General features: G+C 40.2%; 1 protein-coding gene and 1 pseudogene across 31 annotated transcripts in view; one reads left to right on the top strand and one right to left on the bottom strand.

The window, feature by feature from the left end:
- EPB41L2 (erythrocyte membrane protein band 4.1 like 2) overlaps positions 1-23,953 on the top strand; it is a 220,415-nt gene that overhangs the window by 55,161 nt on the left and 141,301 nt on the right. For 4 of the 31 annotated variants that reach the window (XM_043592364.1, XM_043592353.1, XM_043592335.1 and 1 more), the window contains exon 2: positions 2,284-2,401. The exons of 26 other annotated variants lie outside the window; for them this stretch is intronic. The gene's annotated coding sequence lies outside the window, so the exon portion shown is untranslated. Of the gene's footprint in view, positions 1-2,283; positions 2,402-2,434; positions 2,539-23,953 lie in introns of those variants that run through there. One more of the 31 variants, XM_043592327.1, reaches the window with a different exon arrangement.
- On the bottom strand, positions 13,762-15,209 carry LOC122489984 (annotated as a pseudogene).

Here is a 23,953-nt window from a genome sequence, read left to right as displayed (position 1 = left end):
TGACTTGCTTGAAGTTGTTACTTTCAGAACCGGCGTTGGAACTGGTTAACCACTGCCTGTTCCAGTTTGCTTCCTACACTCTGCCTATTTCACTTTACTGGCGAGAATTTGTGAAGTATTAGCCTCTAGGATAAATTAGAGATCGTTGCCCTAGAGAGTTAAATTCATTTCACTAGAACCTTGAGTATGAAAACCCTGAAACCTTGAAACTGCCCAGACACACAGTTAATTTGCCCCAAGTAATTTGGAGTGGTTTGAAAACCATTATGATGTGGCTGAATTGCTGCTATTTTAGGGCCATTTGATGTGAACCTGAAAGGAGTGGAAGTTAAAAATGTATGTTTTACATTTAGATAGAATAAGCATCAGTATATTGGAAGGTTTTCTTTTCCGCTGTGTTAAAACCAATAAATCTCTGAAAACATTTTAGCGGTTTTGCCCAACTATTAATTATCTTCTCCTATGCCAAATTTCTTCCACTCTGGAATATATTTGCCTTTTTTTTCCCCCCCCCTGAATCCCTATAGGAATTCTTAGGCCGTATCATTCCTTTGGCAGTTGCTCACACAGTCTTCTGGCATTTTTTTCTAGTGTTTTCTTGACATTTGAGTATTTGATGAATGGTAACTTCCCGGGGGGTTGTGTGTGTTAGTGTCTAGTTTATCAGCTTCTCAGGGATGGGGAGGTTGTCCTAGCATCCCCTTCCTTCCTGCCTCTCTCTGTCCCCTCACTTTGTCTTCCTGGTTCTAGCACAGCAGCTCCTGGTTCGCTGTTGTTACTCTGACTTGTTAAAAAGGTGCTGAGCACACTTGGGGCAAATCAGGGCACGTGGCTTTGTTTTTCCACCTCTGTGAGCTGTTGTGCTCAGGAATATCTCTGCAGAAGGAAACAAGTCTAGCATGATTTGCCCGTCGGTTTGGGTCAACAGGTAGTCAGTTCCGTGTCCTTTCTGAGGCAGTTAGGGCTTCAGACGATGTCCTGGTGCACCCAGTCTCAGACTCGCCCTCACCTCTGCTTGACCTTAGTCAGTCTAGAGCAAACTGTAAAACAGCTGCAGGGACTTTAGTGAGATAGGAGGGAGGTCTGAAAAATAGGTGAGGGAGAATCCTTCGTTTCTGTTTTCCTTGGAAAAATTCCTCCACCAAAAGTCCCTAGCATATTAAATTCTGTCTGCGTCTTGAAGACTTAATGGTTTTGTACATCTTGGCTCTCTGCATCTGGAGGGAAGAATTGAAGGCAGACTGAAGGGGATGAAGAAATTTAGTGTAGAAAATCTCAGGAATAGGGAGTGGGGAAGAAAGGAAATAACAGTTACTAGGATATATTTGTAGGTGGGGGCAGGATGACAGAAAGAGTGGAAAGAGATCGCGAAATAAGGATAGATAGCCAAGTATTAGGGTGGGGACAGAATGTGAATGTCATTTGGCGAAGTTGATTATACTTTTAGTGCTTTTCCAGAAGTTTTCCAAATGATTGGGGTGGGTGGGGAACTAGACTAGAGATGACAGCTTGGGTGCTGGAGAAATAGGATGGGAACAGCCTGGGTGGCTAAAGTAGGAAGACGCAGAACTAAAGAAAAATCTTTTTTCTCCCGATGGTCCTCGGTGTTTCTTATAATACTGTACTTAATTTATTCTCTAGTGTTGTGCCAAAAAGTTAGTTTAATATAAAGAATCTCTTTTTTGATCCACCGCTTGCCCTTTTCCTGTCTCAGTAAGCTGTCTGCCTTAGAATAGGCTTTGGAGCCCTCCCCGTCTCCTTGTTGACTTGTTCACGGTAGAAAAGTGTCAGGACACAGATTTGATACAAAAGGAGACCAATTCCAGGAAATGCACAGGAAAACAGCCACACCACCGCTTTACGGAGCAAGTATCCATTGTGTGGTGTGTGTGCGCACACATGTCTGCACCTTTCCCTGAAAGAGCTGCATGGAGGCAATGCACTTGTGCAGAAAGTTTCATGTGTTGCTAGAGTGTGATCTTTCTCTTGGAGTCTTTTTTTTTTTTTTTTTTTGTCATATTGAAAAAATAATGGATCTGCATACCCCTGAGGCCTTTTGGAATTATTTTCCACCTGTTTCTGTTTGGCTCTGCAAAAGGAGTAAAATAACTTGGGAATTTTATGATTGGAAAAGGACTTCTGCTTCCTAAAGATACTTCTGTTTACTGTTGGGTTCTCGTATCGGTCGTATTATTTTCTGACCCGGGCTGGGCCCCCTGTGACATAAGCATTAGGAACTGAATTGTGTCAGCACTGCTACTTAAGGCGTTTATCCTAATCCAGGTGTCCTTGGATTGTGCGGTGCCAATGAGCAAGGTGGTGGCGCTGATTGCAGACCTGGGCTGCAGGTGTGAGTTCTGGAGAGCTCTGTGATTACCCAGTGAAAACATTACCAGTAAATGTGAGTTGGTGTTTTTCTTTTGGATGCTCTGTTTTGACCGCAAGAGGGTAGTGGTATTTGTTATTTCAGTGCCATTCTCCTAGAACGGAACGAATATCCGGGACTTCTATCTCCGACGGTGCCGTCATGCAGCAGAAGTAAGTAGAGAGTGAAGACCAGTGAGGAGCCAGCGCAGATAGGGTCCAGATTTGGGCGTGCGGTATTTGGGTTGGCCAGGTTTCCTGGAAGACAGGCTTACATTGTATTTATATAGCCGTATTCTAAAAGTTCTGTATAACCGTTACACGATTATATGTATGTGTTCCAGAAGAATAAAATAGTGAATTCCTGGTCGTCTGCCTCCGTTCTGACAGCCACAGCTGCTGCTTTCCTGGACAGGTGCCCCTCCACTCTCCCAGCCATTGCTTGTCCCTGCATTCTGCCGTGATTCCTGGATCACGGCAGACTGGAACGGGGGCAGGAAGGCCCTCCATCCTTCCATCAGATGAACGCCACGCCTGAAGGAGAGATTATAGTAACAACACCTGTGGCTGTTGTGTTTTAATTACTATTCAACAGTTGCATACAATTTTTACACCTGTAGGGAAGTGGGAGCTCAGCAGTGTGAAGAGTGGTGGGAGAAGATACCAAGAGGAAAGTGGGGAAAAATAAAGCTTTTGAGAAAATGCTGAGCGGCAAATTCATTCAGAAACATGAGCTCATCACCTGGTTGATTTAACAGGTTAATGCAAATGAGAAACGCCTGGCAGATCTCCTTTGCCAGGAGGTTAGATTTCTGCCTTTGCCCAGGATATTCTAAGAAGATTCCTCAGTCACGTTGCTCGGTTTAAAATTTCTTAGATTCTCTAGTGTCTGTGATATAAAGGATTGGCTAAATTCTTTTGGGTCCTTCCCCTATCCAAAATGATACTGTTCAGGAGGACCGTATAGCCGAAAATATGTTGTCAAAGGAGTTACTTTGGAACCATTTTTTTTTGTTTTTCGTAGAATTTAATACCTTTTTGAAGATAATAGCCTTTAGGTCAGTCTTAAATCCATGAGAACCAATCATGCAGACTGAAGATAGTAAATCCTATGTTCCTTACACTTTGCTAATATGAATCTTAAAAGATGGCATGAGGTTTCTCATTATAAATGTGCCAAAATAATATACCAGTAGACTGCTGTTTAATATTAGGCTTACTTTATTGAATCGTTAAGGTGATTATGTTGGATAATAGAAAAATAAGTTCATGATGCCTAGAACTGTTTGGAGAAAAAAAATCGGTGCTTAAGTTTCTTAAAGGTATTTTCTTCCAACCTCATTTCTTTCTATCCAAATGCACTAAGCATAAGTTTGTGCAAAGGGGTGTGTTTTTTGCTGTGGAGGGTACAGAGAGGAGTAACAGATGTATTTAGTAGGTGAAAGGTGGGCATAGGGCCCAGACTGTGGAAAGGGCTGAGAGAAAAGGGGGAGGGATGGGGTGACATTGAGCTGGGAGTGGCAGGGAGGTCTTTGGCCAGGTCCTAGCATGGTAGCTGGACTTGGCCCCATGATAGGGGAGATGATAGGCATGCCGTTGACCCTTGAGAAGGGGCTGACGGAGTGAGCCTGCAAATTGGAGTGGCGTTTCTCTTAACAATACCCTTCTTCACGGGCAGAACTCAGCAGAAAGGCTGGAAAGGAGGGTCCAGCCAGAGTCTAGGGACTCTGCATTTCGTGTGGAAGAATTTGGGTTTTCTTTCTGCAGTTACTGAGGTTGTGTAGAGGTTCAAAGTAGGGCTAACAATTTATGGGGAAGAAATAGTTATGAGAAAAATGTACCTGTTGGTAAAATATGTACAGTTCTACTTATTTTAATCAGAGTGTGCTGTTCATAATTTTAACTGTTTTTTCCACGATACAAAAGCATCAAGTTGTCTAGGGTACTATCTACTGCAGATAAAGTACATACACTTCAAGTGAAAGAGGAATAGCATAAGGCCCTGATTATGATCTTTCTTCATCCAGTGTGTTCACATACTCACTTTTTATAATTAATCCTGGCCCTTGGCACTCATCAGATGAGTGTGTGTGTGTGTGTGTGTGTGTGTGTGTTTGTGTTTCCCCTGAAGGTGTTTCTTAAACCTGTCTCTTAACAGTGTTTAGAAAATGTTATTTGGTTGATTAAAAGTAGGTATATCCTCATTTCCCCACCCTTAATTTATTAAGCTTCTAGTTCCATTGTAGTATATATTTTAGGAAATATATATATATATATATATATATATATTTAGGAAATATATTCTCCCATTTTGGACAATAGTTTGTTTTTAATCTTTGTGACTGTTCTTTGATGTTGATAGTCCTGAAAATCAAGGTAAAAGTGTCTTGGAAAGAAACTCAAAAGTCCTTGCTCTAATAAGTGAGGGAGTTGGAATTGAGATTAGATCTGCCTGATAGTCCCTTTCCTTATCTGTAAAATGGAGGTGTTGATACTATATTTCTCAGAGTGGTCATGAGAAATTAAATACGTGTAGCTTATTTATAAGCTGCCTTTTAAGCAACGTGAATTATAGAAGCACAGTGTTTATGAACCTAAAAAACTTGGTTGATTTGGTGAGATAAGTAGTTTTATGTTCTGAGTTTTTTTTTATTAAAAAAAATTTTTTTTAACGCTTATTTTTGAGAGACAGAGTGTGAGTGGGGGAGGGGCAGAGAGAGAGGAAGACACAGAATCTGAAGCAGGCTCCACGCTCTGAGCTGTCCACACAGAGCCCGATGCAGGGCTGGAACTCACGAACTGAGATCATGACCTGAGCTGAAGTCGGATGCTTAACCAGCTGAGCCACCCAGGCGCCCCTGAGTTTTTTTAGTTGTAAGTTTTCTTTTCAAAGTTAATGTTTGAAATTCCCCAGTTTTTAAAACCATAAGGACTCTTACTTTTGTGCACTGTAATGAGTGAAACTTGTATCCTCAATACTTTCTTTTAATTCTTCCCTACAGGCTGTCCTTCTGCTCGTTCAGTTCTGTTTTGTGTTAATTTTTATTGCCTCCCCCCCCCCACCCCCCACTCTGAAATGCAATAGTCTTGTAGTGTCCAAGTGGAAACATTGTTCTCTTTGTCAGGGCCAAAGAAGTGCCTTTGTCGTTCCTTGGAGACATTCTGCAGATGCCATTTTGCAGTTCTGAAAAATCTGTCCCTGTCCTCCTTGTGCTGTGTTAAATTGTGCGTATATATGGCTTGGTATTTTAATGAAGTTGTGGTGAAGACTTGACAGTGATACTTGTCCTATGATAACAAAACAAGAAAGGCTCTTTCTCCATCGAGTGTAGATCTGTGTTCTCCATCTCTCCCTAGTGCTGTGTGGTCCGAAAGTAGATCCCGCCTGCGCTTAGGCCCTCGTATGTTTGATGCTTTTCAACCGACTTTATAGGAAACTGTTACAACAACGAATTCTGAGCAGGAGCTCTAAGCCTTTTGTTGATGTGTATTGTTTTTCAAAGATCTCTTAATTTATATGTTCTTAATAGCATTTTGAGTGGCAAGAATGAGCTCTAATTTGCTAAGTGGCTTTAATCCTTGTATTAAGAAGTGTGGGTGAAAATCTGTTGGGAAACTGGCTTGATAAAATCCAGGAAATTCCTCTCATTCTTTTAAATCCAGTTAAAATCTGACTTAAAAAAAAAAAGGCCTCTGATGTAACCGTGTCTGAAAGCGTGTGCCTCTTAGAGTCTAGTAATTTCTTGTATACCAGTGCCAAGCTCAAAGACGGATAGTATGAATGTACCTCTGTTTTAGGTTAATCTATACCACATGGCATGGTACCAGTTTATTATAATTTTGCAGGGACTTATTCATCCTGTTTTGCACTGCCTTGAAAACTGCTAAAGCAGGAGTCCAGAAATAAAGGGAGAAAACTTCACAGTGTTTGTTTTAATGGACTTGAATCTATCTAAATCTTTTTTTTTTTTTAACATTTTATTTTTTTTATTTTTGCTAGACAGAGAGAGTGCATGAGCGGGGGAGGGGCAGAGAGAGAGCGAGACACAGAATCCAAAACAGGCTCCAGGCTCTGAGCTGTCGGCACAGAGCCTGACGTGGGGCTTGAACTCACGAACTGTGAAATCGTGACCTGAGCCGAAGTCAGATGCTTAACTGACTGAGCCACCCAGGCGCCCCTTAAATCTTTTTTGTTGTTGTTGTTGTTGTTGTTAATCATAGTAACACATATGCAGTGAAGAAAACATGATAATATAAAAAAATAGAAATAAAGCAAAAAATTGTCATTGTCCACATTTAGGATTATCATTTGGGCTGAGCATGTCCTGTCTTTTATCTGCAAATATGTGCACATGGGTTAAAACAACAACCTTATCCTTTTAAAGCTGCTTATTTTCCCTTGGCAAAATATGGAGAATGTGTTTCTGTAAATTCTTAAGCTGGTAGTACTTAATTTGGGAAATAATAATCCATGGGGCATTCATTCATTTATATGGACTCAGTTGGAAGTTCTCAATTAGTAGGAAGTGTGTACATTTATTGCTTAAAGATATGTGTGTCTGAAAGGGAGAGGCTGATCATTTTGGTTGTTCTCCAGGGTCATAAAAGCCTAACAAGTCTTTATTAGAACTGTTAAGAAGTCTTTGAAACAAGTGAAGATTTGATCACATAAGCCCTGGCCCCTCCTGGACAGCTGGCTCACTGATTCCCAACAAGAGCTGATTCTGCTGCAGCCCGACTCCTGTCATCTGGGGCAGAGGTGCACAGGGATTACATGTTTGTATATGTCTAGCCATCAGTGGCCTTGTTTTATAATGATACCAAGCCTTGTCATGCCATTATGTGTGTGTGTGTGTGTGTGTGCGCGTGTGTGTGCGTGTGTATTTAAGATAAATATACAACCGGTACAGGACAGACCCTGTTACAATAAACTCCATGTCAGAGCTGATCTCTTTCTTAATATGGATATTCCTATAGGGTTAGAGGTAAAAGTAGAAGGAAAACCCTCCCCAGGGGATTGATTGTTAGCTACCTGGGACCAGCTCGTGTCCAGAAGAGAAAAACTATCTCCTCCCCTGTTCTCATTACTCTGGGGTTCAATGAGAAGAATATTTATTTTGACTATATAGATAATACAACAAAAACAAATTTTCTTGTTATAACTGTGCTGTTTTGTTGGCTCACATTTACTGAATTCTGACGTTCGTAGTATGGTTAACTTGGAACTATAGGGGGTGATAATGAGAGAAGATGTGAAAGGATTGAGAATGAGGATAAGATCAGCAAATGATGGCTGAATCTAAATGGTGTGAATGGAACTAGTTAACATCCTTAGTCTGGGGTTGACTCTGGTGGGAGGAAAAGGTCAGGGAGATGGTGACGGGGGCGGGGGGGTGGTGGGGGGGAAGTGGAGTGTGGCAGCTGAGTTGTCAGGAATACTACGTTTCAACCCTTTTGTCTGATAGGTATGTATATACACATACTTTTCTGTGCGTCTAAGCACAATATGTAAATGTGCATGTATCTGTTCAGTGTAGCTTTTATGGGTCCAATCACGAAGGTCCTTCCCTCACCAAGGGCAGAGTGTACTGTTGACGTACTGCATCTACAGGCAAGATCTTGCCTCAGAACAGGGTCTACCAGTGATATTCATTCCGCTGGTCCCATTTCCGTTCATCCTGTATGTCAGTGGTCAGCCCCGTTGGTCAGGCTTCCCTGAGACCTCCCTCTGCCCTGTTCCATTGAGCAGCTGTAAATCACATTCTGTAGGTCATCAGTTGTGTGGATCATATGGTAGGTGATTAGATAAGTAACAGTAGTGATTACACCTAGCTTGTCCTTGACATGTGAGTCCTGATTGGATCTTCCCACCCCTGGTTCTGCCCATTGGGAGGATTGCCATCACCCACCACGTATATGTCAGGGCTGTCTCAGGGGAGGGACTGCATTACTCTTGACCCATTTTAGTCTGACTTTACTGCTCTTGGCATCCTGGTTACTCTGTCAGTGGGTACTATCAGAATGCTAGAGGCTGCCTGATGGGTTGGTTTGCCATCTACCAGACTTCTCTTTCATGGCCTTGTGATTGGTGAGCACGCTCGCGTGTGCATGTGTGTGTTTGCGCGTGTGCACCCAGTAAACTACCAAATAACTTGATTGGGCTCCCCCTAGCCTCATGTTTTATTCTGCATACCCTGTGACTTAAAAATCAGTAAAAGAGCTATTGTTGGTTTTGTTCGCAAACTGCTTATTTTTAACTTTATACCTGGAAGAAAAAAAAAAATCCAACCTAAGCTTTTAAGTATAGACACGGGAAGTAGACAGTCTAGACGGAGAAGAGTCAGCATTAATGAGGACACGGAAGCGTGAAGATTCCTTTTGTGTTGAGGGGGCTGGTAGGGCCGGAGATTAGGAGATGGGAAGCAGAAGATAAGCTGAAGATCTGGATTGGAGCCAGCAAGTGCTAAACTTAGGAGCTCCTACTGAAGAGTTTGGTATTCATTCTCCCTGCCGAACCACCGGAAGCCTTTAAAAAAAAATTACTGGTTTTTGTTTTTGTTTTTGAAAGAAGAGACATAATTACAGATATCTGTGTTTTAGAAATATTACATGTCAGGGGCGCCTGGGTGGCTCAGTCGGTTAAACGTCTGACTTCGGCTCAGGTCATGATCTCGCAGTCTGTGAGTTCAAGCCCCGCGTCGGGCTCTGTGCTGACAGCTCAGAGCTTGCAGCCTGTTTCAGATTCTGTGTCTCCCTCTCTCTCTGACCCTCCCCTGTTCATGCTCTGTCTCTCCCTGTCTCAAAAGTAAATAAACATTAAAGAAAAAATTAGAAATATTACATGTCAGATTTTATGGAGAACATATATTTACCCTGTATATCTGTTCTAGTGACTGTTACTGTCTGTTAAAAGAGGCTGCCCAAGGAGGCCTCATTTTGTATTTCTGTGCAGTAAAATTTGGTGCTATGAATTTTCCTCTTTAGGTACTATTTATTTATAAAGGTGACTAGGATCAAATATTTAACTTAATTGCAATAATAAATCTTGTTACCAATGAAGTACATTGTGTTTACTACAAAATCTGAAGTTTGGGAATACGATTTAAGGAAGGAGTTTTCTTTGGAATTTGTACTGCAATTATGAGACAAATTTGGGCCCACTCTTACTGTGTTTTAAGCTGGAGATTCAAAGATGAGTAAGGCTGAGCTGTTGATAAGCTCACAGTAAGACCAACCGATACTAAGAATTCAAAACTGGTCATTTCAGCCTTAGAAATACATACAGAGAAAGGACAACCAAGTGAGTTTGGATGAAGAGAGAGGAAAGGATCTGGAGTGATTCCTGAACTGAGTCTGTTTCTGTGGTTACTGGGATTTGTTTGTAGCTGCATACTACCTAGTGAATATGATCCAAGTACTCATTTATCAGATCTATGATCTTGGACTACCTTACTATATGCCGAATACTGTGTGAGGCTCTAGGGATATGGGTGTAAGATTGCAGTCTTTGTTCCTAAGAATCTGATTGTTCACATGGAGAGGCAGCCAGTCAATAGCAAAGAGAAGTGGGGAGGCATTTTGGGGACTAAGAATGTTCCTGCAAAACTGTGGGTAAATAAATTTTTCCTACATTTTGCTTCATGTTCAATGGAATCTTACTGTGTATCAAGTGTGTGAGAGGGGGAATCATTCTATAAATCACCTTCTTAATAGTTGTGGAACTGTTGAATGAATGCATGTATCTTTTGTGTAAGAATGGGTTTTTACCAATGGGCATTAATTTAAAAGAACATTTGCAATATTTGCTACTGGTTATCCCTTCATGGAAAGGATACTTTTTCTTTCTTAATTTCTTCTTCTTTTTTTTTTTTTTTAATTGAAATTCCAGGAAGTATCACTGTCTCAGGTTTCTGTCCAAGCAGTTTTCTGAAGCCAGTGGGTGGGTGTATGTTTAGATCCAAGAGAAACAAATTACAACCATGGATGTGAACTTTTCAGTCTTCTCAAAGTAAAAGCTCGAAAAAAATAATTTTTACGCTTTTCTTTCGCAAAAACCATCTTTTGCTAAAGAGGAATAAAACAAAGATAACATGCTAAGCATGTTGGATCTTCATCATATTGTTCCCACCTTTCTTGTAATTAGCACAACTTCTTACAGTGTTTGAGACTTTTATTTCAAAGTTTAAAAAGTGGCCGAAATATGTATTTGGTAAAATTCAAATAACATTTTGCATTGCTATTTTAAAGAATGTAGGCATTAAAGAATGAAGGAACAAACACAGCGTTAGATTTATGAAGGGAAGCAACATGAATACTCAGCTTTCTGTCTTAAGAGATACAAATTAGACATTTGAAAGTATTTTAGCTTAAATTTATTAAATAGAAATGCAATGGGGAAGAGGTGAGGAAGCCTTTATTTATTTATTTATTTATTTATTTATTTTACATTTATTTATTTATTTTTGAGAGACAGAAAGAGACAACATGAGCAGGGGAGGAGCAGAGAGAGAGGGAGACACAGAATCAGAAGCAGGCTCCAGGCTCTGAGCCATCAGGCCAGAGCCCGATGCGGGGCTTGAACCCATGAACCGTGAGATCATGACCTGAGTCGAAGTCGGATGCTTAACCAACTGAGCCACCCAGGCGCTCCAGCTTTGTTAATTGTTAAGGGCCTATAAATGCATACTTGATGCAGTACACACGTTTCCTAAGGTGTAGCCGCCCCCGCCCCTGTGACTGTCATTGTGTTTTGTGTACTACCTGGCAGAAGAGGGAAGAGGATATAAGTGGTAGGAAAGTGTTACAACCATAAAGCTGACACATTTTAGGCTCAGAGCTGCCAGTGTTTCCAAGTTGTGGACTTTGAAGAAAGATTATACATTCTAATGATTAAAATTTGTATAATCAGGTTGTAAAGACCTTCAGGACACTTACTTGTACACCCTAAACTTAGTATCTGGACCACACTTACTTGTAATATTAGGAATTTTTTTTTTTTTCTAGACCCTTCCTCTTGCTCCCTTCTTGTACTAAACAAAGCTCCTCATTTCTGTGGTTTAGGGCCACCTCTTTGTACATCACAATTTGCTTCTTCATTATATTTCGCTTGTTCCTAGTCCTAACATTTAAAGTTAGTTCTTAGGGGCGCCTGGGTGGTTCAGTCCCTTAAGCATCGACTCTTGATTTCAGCTCAGGTCATGATCTCACAGTTTATGGGTTCAGGCCCCGTATGGGCTCTGCATCTCCGGCACTTGGGATTCTCTCTCTCTCTGCCCTTACCCTGCTTGTGCGCACTCGCTCACTCTCTCTGAAAAATAAACTTTAAAAAAATAAAGATTTCTTATACAGCATAGAGTTGGGTCTTTTTCACTCTGATAATCTAATTGATGCATTTAGACCAGTTGCATTTAATCTGATTACTGGTGTTTTGAGGTACCATATTGCTTTTTGTTTTGTTTGTCCTATCTGTTCTTTCTTTTTCTTATCTTACTCTGAATTATTTTTCTGATTCCATCTCATCTAATAGCTTGTTCTATTCTATCTCTCTCTTCTTTTTTTTTTTTTTGTTACCCAATTTAAATTGAACTCGTTAACTTGTCTCCAAACCTTTTTACTCCTCCTTTAACTATTTCACTGACTGCCTTTGCTCTCATTAACTGCTCTTTTTCTCTCTCCTTTTGCTCTTATGTGTCATCAGATTCTCCCCATTGTCCTAATTGAATATTTCCTGAATTTATCCACTTCATTTCACTGACACCTTCCATATTCAGACACTGTAACCTGCATAAAGTTCAGCTCTCTCATGGTCCATTTTTAACTTTGTTAGTCAAAGAAGCACAAGCGTCAGCACTGACAAAAAATGGACACACCATTTGTTTTTACTTTGCTCTTTTGAAAAATAAGTGGTTTCATAGAACAGCAAAACTTAGTTCTCTTTATCAGTTCATAAATTTTTCTGATTCTTTCTCATCACAGTAGACAGCAGCCCTCAGACTCTTCCTTAAACCAGTCTCTTCCCAAACAATAAACACCAACTCTCTATGAGTTTTAGCTTGAGTCTCTCCTGTGTTCTTGATGTATCAATTCTTTTCTTAGTATCTCAGTCTATTCCATAATAAATCAAATTGCTTTTAAAATTGAGATTGCAGTGGTAGAATTCTCTTTGGAAGAGAGGGAACAGACTACCGATTTGTTAATATATATATTTTTAAACATTAATACACCTACCATGTCTTTTCTGGGTAAATGTAATCTGTCTAGTTTTCCTGTTTTTTTTTTTAGTTTTTATTTAATCTGTTGTTTGTATTGTAGTCTGACTAGTAGTTTTTAGTTTTGTGCATAAATTCATTTCATAATACCTCTTTGCTTTTCAAAAGAAGCCCAAAGTTTTTAATATAGCTTTTACCTTATAAGGCACTTGCTGTTCTAGATTTTAACATACTAATTGGGTTTCCCTGCTCACCTGTCTGGTTTCTCTCATCTCTAGACTTCTATACATGTTGCCAGTTATATTCTACTCCTTGGTCTCAGTGTAGATATAATTTCCCTCGCGTAGCCATTCTTTATGATTCTTCTACTGGGCCTCCTCCTTCCTCTTAAATGTACCTGCTGAATAACCTCCCCTCTCACCAGTTGACTGTTTATTTGCCTTTCTCCACCATCAAGTTATAAGCTTCGCAAAGGCAGTTTTCACATCTGTGTTCACAATTCTCTGGCACTTAATGGCTCTCAATACTTATTTGCTGAATGAACTGGTGGTTACCGAATGATCTGGTATTGGCCTTCCTGTCCTTCGTTCTTAACACTTCCCTTACCTTGCAGAGCTAGTTAGTAGCCAGTGTTCCGGTGCAGCATTAACCTGATACTGAGACTTCCTTCTGAATATTTTCTCATTAAATATGTGTAGGTGACTCTGTCCTGCCTAAGTGGATAGATTCCATCTACCATGTTTAGTTTTTATAGTACCTTGAACTCTGTTCTTGTTAGGCAGACTTTTATCTAGTTCTAGCCCCTTTGGATGCCCTGCCAGTCAAATAGTCCTTTAAAAAAAATTTTTTTTTGAGAAAATCCTGGCTTTCAAGGTGCTTTTATTTATCATTATGTTACCCAAACTCTCAAGAATAGTCCGTTAGTTGGAAATGAGGTAAAAGGTTAATAATAGCAAAATGTGGGGGCGCCTGGGTGGCGCAGTCGGTTAAGCGTCCGACTTCAACCAGGTCATGATCTCGCGGTCCGTGAGTTCGAGCCCCGCGTCGGGCTCTGGGCTGATGGCTCAGAGCCTGGAAGCTGTTTCCGATTCTGTGTCTCCCGCTCTCTCTGCCCCTCCCCCGTTCATGCTCTGTCTCTCTCTGTCCCAAAAATAAATAAAAAACGTTGAAAAAAAAAATAATAGCAAAATGTGCTGATATATGGTAATTAATTTTCTCTTGATTCTGGGGTGATTCTCTAATTATCATCCCTTTCCTTGATTTCTGTAATCCTCTCCCAAGAAATTCAGTGTCACATCATCATGTCAAACTCTGTGTGTCTAAAAGATCCAAAATCTTGCACTCTTTCCTAGTCTCCCCCCTGCTCGCCAGGGGTACAGTATACTTTTTTGATCGTGCATGACAAGGTAGTCCTCTCCAAACCCCTCCCCTTATTCAGGGGGTCTGGGATGGAAACTGTGTACAAGTCAGGAATTCTCCGTGTGTTTGAGGATGAGTTGGGGCAAGGACGCCCCAGAAGCTGAGGGTCTCTTTTTCTCTTGGTCTCTCAGGGGCTGGTGGGCCAAGGGGCTCTTATTCCTTGGGAGCCATGTGGGCCATAAGGCCTACCACCTTGTTGCTGTAGCCAAATTCATTGCTGTATCATGAAATGAGTTTGACAAGGTAGTCACTAAGGGCATTACCAGCCCCAGCACCAAAGGTGGAATAGTGGGTATCACTGTTAGAGTTGCAGGAGACAGCCCGGTCCTCAGTGGAGCCCAGGATGCCCTTGAGGGCCCTCCGATGCCTGCTTCACTACCTTCTTGATGTCCTCCCATTTGGCAGCTTTCTCCAGGCAGCAGGTCAGATCCACAACTGATGCGTTGGGGTAGTGACACGGAAGGCCATGCCGGTGAGATTAGCATTTAGGTCAGGGATGACCTAGCCTACAGAGTAGGTGCCAGTAGAAGCAGGGATGATGTTCTGGACAGCCTCTCCACCATCATGGCTTCCTAGAGGAGCCAGCCACAGTCTTCTGGGTGGCAGTGATAGCATGGACTGTGGTCTTGAGTCCCTCCACAATGTCAGAGTTGTCGTGAATGACCTTGGCCAGAAGGGCCAAGCAATTGATGTTGCAGGAGGCGTTGCTGACAATCTTGAGGGAGTTGTCATACTTCTTATGGTTCACGCCCATCAGAAAAATGGAGGCATCAGCAGAAGGGGCAGAAATGTTGACTTTTTTGGCCCCACCCTTCACACAAGCCCCAGCCTTCTCCATGGTGGTGAAGACCCCAGTACACCCCACAACATACTTAGCACCAGCATCACCCCATATGATGTTGGTGGGATCTCACTCTTGGAAGATGGAGATGGGCTTTCCATTGATAACAAGTTTCCTATTCTCAGCCTTGACTGTGCCATTGAATTTGCGGTGGGTGGAATCATACTGGAACATGTAGACCATGTAGTTGAGGTCGATGAAGGGGTCATTGATGGTGACCATCCACTTTACTAGAGTTAAAAGCAGCTCTGGTGACCAGGTACCCAGTACAGCCAAATCTGTTTACTCCAACCTTCACCATTGTGTTTTGGGGACTTGGCTGGCACTGCAATCAGATGTGGCTGTTAATGGGGAAGAGCAGAGAGCCTGCTTGGGTTCTGACACCCCAGCCAGACTGCCTCCATCTGTGGTATCCTTAGCCTTTCTTAATCTTCTGGGCTTGAAATTTTGGTATTATTTTTTAGTTCTCTTTCTTCTTTATCTGCTATTTAAACATCAACTTCTATGGAGTCTTTTCCCTGGAATTTAATATTAGTTTGATATTTGTCTTTACTATTGCTGCTTGCATGTGAGCCTATCTCCCCTCCCCCCCCCCCAGCTTTATTGATATATAATTGACAAAATTGTAATACATTTAAAATGTACAACATGGGGCGCCTGGGTGGCTCAGTTGGTTGAGCGTCCACCTTCAGCTCAGGTCATGATCTTACTGTTCCTGAGTTCAAGCCCTGCGTTGGGCTCTTTGCTGACAGCTCAGAGCCTGGAGGCTGTTTCAGATTCTGTGTCTCCCTCTCTGTCTCTACCCCTCCCCTGCTCATGCTCTGGCTCTCTGTCTCTCTGTCAAAAATAAACATTTAAAAAAATTTTAAAAAATGTACAACATGATTTGATACACAGATACATTGTGTGATGATTCCCATGATCAAGGTTAAACATATGTCACCTCACATAGTTACCTTTTTTTGGGGGGGGGCATGGTAGAGAGAATGCTTAAGATCTACTGTCAGCAAATTTCAAGTATATAATACAGTATTATTATTAAGTTTATTTTTTAAACATCCAAGTTAGCATTTAGTTCAGTAATTTCAAGAGTAAAATCCAGTGATTCATCCCCTGCATAAAACACCCAGTGCTCATCCAACAAGTGTCCTCCTTAATGCCCCTTGTCCATTTAGCCCTTTCCCCCACCCAAAACCCCTCCAGCAACCCTCAGTTAGCTCTCTGTATTTTAAGAGTCTCTTGTGTTTTGCCACCCTCCTGTTTTTATATTATTTTTGCTTTCCTTCCCTTATGTTCATCTGTTTTGTATCTTAAATTCCACATATAAATGAAGTCATATGATATTTGTCTTTAAGTTCGCTTAACATTCCATCCACATTGTTGCAGATGGCAAGATTTCATTCTTTTCGATTGCTGAGTAATATTCCGTTGTGTGTGTATATATATATGTTGTGTGTGTGTGTATGTATATATATATATATATATATATATACACATACACACACACACACCCCATATCTTGTTTATCCATTCATCAGTCGTTGGGCAGTTTGGTTCTTTCCATTAAGTTTATTTATTTTTTAGAGAGAGACGGAGGGAGGGAGAGAGCGAGTGTGTGCATGTGGGGGAGGGGCTGAGAAAGAAGGAGAGAGAGAATCCCAAGCAGTCTCCACATGGTCAGTGCAGAGCCTCATGTGGGGCTTGAACTCATGAACCTCAAGATCATGACCTGAGCCAAAACCAAGAGTCAGACACTTACAGACTGAGCCACCCTGGTGCCCCTACAATACTGTATTATTAACTGTGGTCATTATGCTCTACGTTAGGTCCTCAGAACTTACTCTTTACAAACTTTGTACCATTTGTCTAACATTTCCTCTATTTCTCCCATCCCTGGGAGCCTTTTTATGTAGCCTTCCATTTGGACTGTCTCTGCTTCTACTGTCTGTCCTTTCCAATTCAGGGTCCTCCAGTCTCTTTTTTGAGCAACAGTTAGTGGTTGCCGTCATATGAAGAGTCACACGTTCAGGGGGTTGGAACCAGTGCATGCTGCTGGTGGGAATGTCAACTAGTGCAGCCACTTTGGAAAGCAGTTCGGCAGTTCCTGAAAACCTTAACCTAGAGCTTGCATTTGTCTGACATATTCTAGTCCTAAGTATGTGCCCAGGAGAAATGAAAACCTCTACCTACACAAAAAGTTGTAGGCGGATATTCACAGCATTATTTATAGTAGCCCAAAAGTAGAAACAACACAAATGCCCATCAGTTGATGAGTAGATAAACAAAATGTGGTATAGCCATAAGATGTAATATTACTTGGGCATACTGAGGAATGACTTACTGATGTATGCTATAACATGAACGAACCTTGAAAATAATATGCCAAGTAAAAAGCCGGACATGCAAGGCCATGTGGCATGCTTCTGTTTATGTAAATAGTGAAATCTATACAGACAGAGATTAGTGGTTGTCTAGGGCTGAGAGTTTCAGGGAATGATAGTTAAAGAGTACCTGTTTTCTCCTTTTTTTTTTTTTTTAATATAATATTCACTCAAAAGTCACCATTTTAAAGTATACAATTCAGTGGTTTTTATTATATTCAAAATGTGCACCTGTCCTCATTATCCCAGAACATTTTCATCTCCCCAAAAGAAACCCTGTTTCCTTTTTTTAAATACTTGTTTTATTAAAAAAAAATTTTTTTTTCAGTGTTTATTTTTGAGAGACAGAGACAGAGCATGAGAAGGGAGGGGCAGAGAGAGAGACACACACACACACACACAGAATCCAAAGCAGCTGTCTGTGCTGACAGCTCAGAGCCTGATGCAGGGCTTGAACCCATGAACTGTGAGATCATGACCTGAGCCAAAGACAGAGGCTCAACCAACTGAGCCACCCAGGTGCCCCCAAACCCTGTTTCCTTTAAGCAGTTACTCCTCATCCCCGCCACTCCCAACATCACCTTCTGACCTGCTTCTCCATTTTATGTTCCTTGTAGCAGCAATGTGTGAGGTTTCTGATCTCTCCAATTCCATGCCAGCACTTGCTGTTTTCCTTCATTTTTTTTCACTAGTCACCTTAGTGTATTTGAAGAACTATCACTAGGTGGTCTTATTTCCATTTTCTAATGACTTATCGTGTTAAGCATCTTTTCCTGTGATGATTGGCCATTTTTACCTCTTTTTTGGAGAAATATTTTCTTAAGTCCTTTGCCCCCTTTTAAAATTGGGTTCTTTGTTATTTTGTTGAGTTGTAAGAGTGCCTTATGTATATTCTGCATACCCTTCTATATATTCTGCATACCCTTACTGAGTGTGTGGTTTATAAGCACTTTCATTCTGTGGATTTTTTTTTTTTTTTATTTGCTTGATTGTGCCCTTTGACTCACAAATGTTTTTAATTTTGGTGATGTCTAATTCCTTTGTTGTTGTCGTTGCTGATTGTGTTTTAGGTGTTCTAATTAAGAGTGTGTTGTGAAATCCATAAGTCATGAAGATGCACATTCCTTGTCTTCAAAGAGTTTTATACTTTTGGCTCATATATTTTTAGTCTTTGGTCCATTTTGGGTTGTTTTATGTGGTGTGAGGTAGGGGTTCAGAGTCATTCTTTTGTATGTGGATATCCAGTTGTCCCAGTACCATTTGTTGAAAAGACTATTCTTTCCCCATTGTATGGATTTGGCACTCTTGTTGAAATCAGTTGGCGATAGGTATATGGGTTTATTTCTGGACTCTCAAGTCTGTACTGATTGGTATGTCAGTTCTTATGCCAGTATCACTATGCTTTGATTACTCTAGCTTTGTAATAAATTTTGAGGTCAGGAAGGGTGAATGCTCCCACTTTGTTCTTCTGTGTCATGAGTGGTTCAGTTATCTGTGGTCCCTTGCAATTTCATATGAATTTGAGGATTATTCTGTCCATTTCTGCAAAAAAAGGCATTTGGGATTATAATGGGGATTGCATTGACTCTGTCAATGAATTTGGGGGTTATTGTCATCTTAACAATATTAAGTCTTTGAATGTGTGAACATGGATCTATTTACGTTTTCTTTGATTTTTTAGGAAAGATGTTTTTGTAGTTTTCAGTATACAAATTGCATATTTCCTTAGTTAAATCTACTCCTTTGTATTCTTTTTGATGCTAAGTAGAATTACTATTTTTTGGATTGTTTATGTATATAAATACAACTGAGTATGTATATTGATCTTATGTCCTGCAATTTTGCTGAACTCCTTTATTAGCTTTTTTGGGGGGATTCTTTAGGATTTTATATATATATAATCCTACCGTTTGCAAATAGAGATCATTTACTTTTTCCTGTCCTATTTGGATGCTTTTTATTTATTTTTCTTGCCTAATTGCACTGGTTTTAACTTTAAGAACAATGTTGAATAGAGGTGGTGAGAGTGGACATCCTGTCTTGTTCCTGATCTTCGGGGGGAAAGCTTTTGGTCTTTCACTGTTAAGTATGAGGTGTGTTTTTGTAGATGCCCTTTATCACATTGAGGAAGTTCCCTTTCATTCCTAGTTTATTGAATATTTTATTGTGAAAGGATGTTAGATTTTGTTAAATGCTTTTTCTGTCTATTGAAATGATCTTGTATATTTTTCTTCCTTTTATTAATATGATTATTGATTTTTGTGTGTTGAATCACCCTTGTATTCCTGGAATAAATTCCACTTGGTCATGGTGTAAGATCCTTTTAATATCTTGCTGGATTTAGTTTACCAGTATGTTGTGGAAGACTTTTGCTTCTATATTCATTGGGAATATTGGTCTGTAGTTTCCTTTTTTTTTTTTTTTTTTTTTTTTTTTTTGTGATGTCTTTATTTGGCTTTGGTATCAGGCCTTGTAGAATGAATTAGAATGTTTGGAGTTTCTTTTTGGGTTGATGAAAATGTTCTAAGATTGTGGTGATGGTTGCACAATGACTCTACTAAGAATCCCTGAATTGTACGCTTAAAGTGGGTGACTTGTGTGGTAGCTCAGTAAAATTGTTACAAAAAAAAACAAAACCGAAAACCCCCATATACACAACCCCAACAAACTTTAGGAGCATTAACCTATCTTCTTTAGCTTAGAGTCCTTTCCATAGAGTTTAAAGCCCTCAACAATCTTGTCGGCCTCGCCTCTGGCTTACCTTTGTATGACTGATCCAGTGATAATGGTCAACACACTGCCCCACTCACCACTTTCTGCTCCCCTCAGATCTCCTAGAATGTCTTGTGCATCTTGCTGCTCTACCCTGAGGACTGTCCCACCTGTCTTGAATGTCCTGTCCCTCTTTCCCACCAACAACGTTTCTTGCAAAGTTTTGTTCGAGTTTCTTGTATTTACCACTCTAGCCTGCAGTTGCCTTTTAGTCCCAAATCTATTCAGTGGGATAGAATATTTGAAATCAGAACTGTTCTAGGAAATCTGATGTATGTGTTTATGTGTACCTATGGACACACACTTTTTTTTTTTTAATGTATTTACAGTTAATTCACAAGTTTATAGAGATGCCTTTTTATTTGCACTGCTCTGGTCTCCCCAAATGGCTCTCTGTGCTTTGAAGACAGGCATGATGTGGTACATCTAGTTATTATATGACAGGCAAGTATCTGTTGATGTATTATACATGTGTTTGGGAAATAGAAAGATCCAGAACTTTGTTATGTTTTGCAGTTTTCCTTATGTACCTCTAAAAAATATTTTTGAGAAATTTTTGTATTACAGTAGAAGCAATTGAGTAAAGTCCTAATGTATAAAGTTCACATGCAAGTGTGAGGAATGTGTAGGTGAGGCTTTATATAAAAGGCTGAGTTTGGCATCTGGTTAAGTATAACTGGGAGGTTGCATAAGCATCATGGTGTAATGTCAAGGAGGTATTTCAAATAAAATAGAATTGGATTTAAGTCTCCGGTATCTATCTTATACATAGTTAGGGGCTTGAGTCAGGATTCAAATTCTGGTTGTCTAACTCCGGGACTAACAGTTAACTGCTCTCCTATTTTACATTCCATGCTTATTAAGGGAGGTTACTTCATTTCTCTGAGCCTCAGTTTATTCATATACAAAATGAATGTGATAACATTTGCTGTGCCGAGTTGTTTTGAGGCTTAAATAAGGACATTTATAAAGCATTTTGCAGAGTGCTTGCTCACAAAATAGGCAGGCCTATTGCTATTAGTAAAATATTTTGTTTACTCCAAAACAATAGCACTAACAAAAGAGATTTTTGAAAGCATCTCTGAAACTTATGCCGAGAAATTTGCTTATCTCCTGGCTTCGGAATATTGAATTCTTTGCTTTACATTTTGGCACAAAGTTTTCAGTGTTCTATTTCTCTAGAATTTAGATAATTTTCCAAGTAAGTCATTTGTTAGTAATTACTTTCTTTTGCGCTCTTGTCGCTTTTTGTTCAAAATGAGTTATTGTCAAAGAAGTAACAGAATTCAACCTTCTTTGTCGTTAACTTCCCGGTGACAGTTGTGGTTAACTGCAACTGATATATTAATGCCTTAGGTTTTGAAATTTCTGGAATGAAGTTTAGGAAGGTTGATGTTTTTTTGTTGGAAGCCATAATAGAAATGAATTTAGAGAGATGGTTATTGGTTTTTATCTTGGCTGCAGAAGTATTTGTAGAAGAGTATTTGTTGGTGTTGCTATAGGAACATAGTCAAAACTACAGCAGCGAAAGCATGATAGCGTTGATCGGCTTACCTGAATTGTTGTTATTTTATTCCTAATTGACCACATTTGACTTTTTTTTCTTTCTTAGCTGTCATAAATATCCGGATATTATAAGTCCAGAATACATCAGTTTCGAGAATACTACTATTTGGTCGCTTATTTCTTAGAGGCTTGGGGGGGGGAGGAAATCCTGCTTAAGGCACATCCAAATTTCCTGTTTGTAATGCTGATGGATCGTAATTAAAAAAATATGTATCTCCATGTATTCTTAGGCTAGTTTTGGTTCACTTGGGGATTTTTCTTCATGAAAACCACTTGGTAGTTACTGTTTTCAAGTTTTATTTACATTTTCTTTTACAAATCTGTTATGAAGTTATACTGTCCATGCTGTCCGTTTTAAGTTTTTAATAAAGCTACAATTTGGGTCAGGAGAAAGTAGTGGCACTAAGCAGTTTGTAGGGGAAAATAGCTCTCCTTCTGGCTTTTATAGACTCTCTTGCTCAAAGGAAGGACTGCCATTGAGTCGGTTACAACTTCAGTGGAAGATGTCTTGCAGCTGTGCCTTTTTGGTTTTCTTCCAGAGATAGTATTTGTGTGCACTGTCAGAATGTCTTAAAGGCCCACCCTGGAAAGGATTCAACTCTATAAAAGGAGTTTTGTTTTATAACCTTTCACATATTCTTATGGGGTTCTGGTGGTGACCGTGGTCTTTATTGTCTTGTCTTTTAAGCTGGCATTTTATTGAGACACAGGCTTCACAGTTTGAAAATAAGAATTACAGTTATAGTTATTGTATCTCGTAAAATACGAATGGCCAAATCCTTGGCACACACTACAATTAAAATGGCCCTTTCCAAACCTTGTGATTTTAGTCAGTTATTTTTTTAAACTTCTTTTCTACTGCTATACTGGTATGAAGATGGCAGTCATTTGACTATATTTCTTCTAGGTAATTTAATAGATTTTGATTTACAAGTCAAGTTAATGTGTTAGAAGATTCAGGGAATCCCAAACAAAGTTTTTAAAAGACCAATAACTTTTCATGTTGAGAATAGTTCAGTTTAACCTGTTTTGAATCCTTTGTTGACATGAATGCTAAGAGAATTATCATTGAATATACTCTAGGGGATTGGCCATATTTTTCTCCCCAAGTTTTCCTTTTCTCTTCAGCTTTTTTTTTTTCTCTCTCCTTTAAATGTTCCAGAGTTCTCTAAGTTATTTGGGATGGAGAACAGGGCTTTAGAGATACTCCTATATCACTAGTTTTCTCAGGCCACTTCCTCTGCCAGCCCATGTGTATTTCCAGTTACCTTCCCTTGGGGATGTCCTTCTGCTGTTCAAGATGAAGGGGTGTGTGTGTGTGTGTGTGTGTGTGTGTGTGTGTGTATGTATGTACTTTTTAAAGTAATCTCTACCCCTAACCTGGGAATTGAACTCAGGACCCCAAGACTGAGAGTCACTTGCTGTACTGACTGAGCCAGCCAGGCACCCCTTCTTTTGTGGGTTTGATCCTGTTTTTTTTTTTGTTTGTTTGTTTGTTTTTTACTTCTTCTGAACTACCTGCCATCCATTTTCCTTTTTCTCCTTTGTGTCTCAAGCCTCTCCCTACTCTCTCTCTCCCACCAAAAGCCTGCACCAAACAAAACCACCAAAACATCTGCTGTGCACAGATGTTTTCCTGCAACCTAGTACTTCTTGTAGTTATTCGTTCCCGATTCTCTCACCTTTTTTCTATTGCTAAACTGGACATTAATCTACACTCACCTCTAACCCTCCTTTCTCCAGTATTTTTTTTTTTTAAGCCACTTGGCTTTTTCGTCCACTGTCCACTAACTTGTTCTTAGAGGTTACCAGCAGCCTTTTCACAACAATGTAAAAACTTCAGCAGTGCCTGAAGCAATGTGCCCTTGGCCCTGTTCTCCACTCCTCCTAGCCTGACTCTTCTCTTTTGGCAATATGTTCATGGTTTGTGGTCTTTCTCTTAGGCTGATCCTTCCAGCCTCCTTTATAGCTTCCTTTCTGTCTGCCTGGTGATTTATCTTGAGCATTTTTCTTTCTTCCTTTCTTTCCTTCTTTCTTTCTTTTTTAAATGTTTTATTTATTTTTGAGAGAAAGAGAGCACACGCACGGGAGGTGCAGAGAGAGAGAGGAAGACACAGAATCCGAAGCAAGCTCCAGGCTCTCAGCTGTCAGTACAGATCCTGACACGGGGCTCGAACCCACAAACTGTGAGATCATCACCTGAGCTGAAGTCAGACACTTAACCAACTGAGCCACCCAGGTGCCCCATAATGATGAGCATTTTTCTTACTCTGTTTTGCTGGGGTTTCATCTATTGCATAGCTTCAAATAACACTGATGGGCCAATGAGTTCCAAGTCTTAGCATGGAAACCCCGACTTTGTTGTTCAGACACCTATGTCTGACCATCCTGACTTTCCACCT

Source organism: Prionailurus bengalensis, chromosome B2 (genome assembly GCF_016509475.1).
Source record: "Prionailurus bengalensis isolate Pbe53 chromosome B2, Fcat_Pben_1.1_paternal_pri, whole genome shotgun sequence".
NCBI classification, from domain to species: Eukaryota; Metazoa; Chordata; class Mammalia; order Carnivora; family Felidae; genus Prionailurus; species Prionailurus bengalensis.
This window is presented reverse-complemented; position numbering and strand designations above follow the sequence as displayed.